This window comes from Podarcis raffonei, chromosome 17 (genome assembly GCF_027172205.1).
Source record: "Podarcis raffonei isolate rPodRaf1 chromosome 17, rPodRaf1.pri, whole genome shotgun sequence".
NCBI classification, from domain to species: domain Eukaryota; kingdom Metazoa; phylum Chordata; class Lepidosauria; order Squamata; family Lacertidae; genus Podarcis; species Podarcis raffonei.
In genome coordinates, this window is record NC_070618.1 from 15,438,815 (window position 1) to 15,440,681 (window position 1,867).

A 1,867-nucleotide genomic window follows, 5' to 3' on the forward strand; every position below is an offset into this window, starting at 1 on the left:
CGAATCCGCTCTCTATGGTCCCCTCTCTCTTCCGCGAGACGGCGCGCCCGACCGGAAGCCCACCCCTTCGCGGCTTCCGGCTCTTGTTCGGCGAGGCCATAGCAACCACGCCACGCTCTTGTTTGCGGCCTGAGGGCTCTGCGTTTGAGTGACAGAGAGGGAGGGAGGGAGGGAGAGAGAGAGAGAGAGAGAGAGAAATGAATTTCGCTTTTCCTGACCTAGTGACCCGTTAGAGTCGGCGCTCTTGCGCCCCCCTACCCTATCCCACACCCCGCAACCGCCATGGACGGACTCTCCGCGCGCTCCTCCCGCTTCCCTTTCCCTCCGAAATGGAGGCAGTGATAGATTTTACTTTCTTGGGCTCCATGATCACTGCAAATAGTGACAGTAGCCATGAAAATTAAAAGACGCCTGCTTCTTGGGAGAAAAGCAATGACAAACCTAGACAGCATCTTAAAAAGCTGAGACATCACCTTGCCAATAAAGGTCCGTGTAGCAAAAGCTAGTGATGTATCGAAGTGAGAGCTGGACCATAAAGAAGGCTGATCGCCAAAGAATTGATGCTTTTGAACTATGGTGCTGGAGGAGACTCTTGAGAGTCCCATGGAAGATCAAACCTATCCATTCTGAAGGAAATCAGCCCTGAGTGCTCACTGGAAGGACAGATTGTGAAGCTGAGGCTCCAATACTTTGGCCACCTCATGAGAAGAGAAGACTCCCTGGAAAAGACCCTGATGTTGGGAAAGATGGAGGGCACAAGGAGAAGGGGACGGCAGAGGACGAGATGGTTGGATAGTGTTCTTGAAGCTACCAGCATGAGTTTGACCAAACTGCGGGAGGCAGTGGAAGACAGGAGTGCCTGGCGTGCTCTGGTCCATGGGGTCATGAAGAATCGGACATGACTAAATAACTAAAGAACAACAACAGTGCCAGGCGGAGGAAGGGGGGTCAGGCAGGTGGGCCTCGGGGCCCCGGTTGGCGTTGTGTCTGGATATTTCAGTGCCGGATTTACGTATAAGCTAAACAAGCTATAGCTTAGGGCCCCACTCTCTTGGGCCCCCCCAAAAAAATTAAAGGAAAAAAACAACCTGGATGTACATTTCCAAAATATCAGATAAAAAACAAATAAAATAAAACCTACATACAGCAACAGTGTTTTGTGTTGTGTAGGCTCCTATGATGTAAGTAATGGGCCCCGCCTGCTAGCCTGCTCCCTAAAATATCACTGGTTTGCTCATTTCTATATGTAGGGTGCCTACATTCTGCTATTTATAATTATTAGTAGTTTGCATTATATATTTACACCTATTATTATTTTATGTTATAACAAGTTTTTAGAGTCTTTGTAAACTGTGTTTCTAAAGGAACTTTTGTTATTGCCAAATGCCAATGTGTTTGCATTATGAAGTTTGTTATGAGTAAAAAAATCATTTTAAGTTAGAGCTTAATAATTATTTCACTATTAATATACTTCTTAATTGTATTTCAGTTCAACAATTACTTTGATAAATATTTTGTTATGTGCAAATGGCTTTAGATACCTATTAGGTCCATAAATTACCATATTGCATATATTCAACACAAAAAACAGCAACAATTTGTCGTTGACAAAGGACAGCTGGACATATAAAGGGCCCCATTACCTTCAGTAGCTTAGGGCCTCAGCAAACCTAAATCCAGCCCTGATTATTATTATTATTTGTTGAATTTATGTACCGCCCTACACCTGGAGGTCTTGGAACAAAATCAAAATATAAAACCACAAAATATATAAGCAAAATAAAAACAACAACCCAGTAACTACCCGCCACCGCACCCAATTGTCTATTTGGATTTTCTTTCCCCCCACCACCACACCACTTTTTAA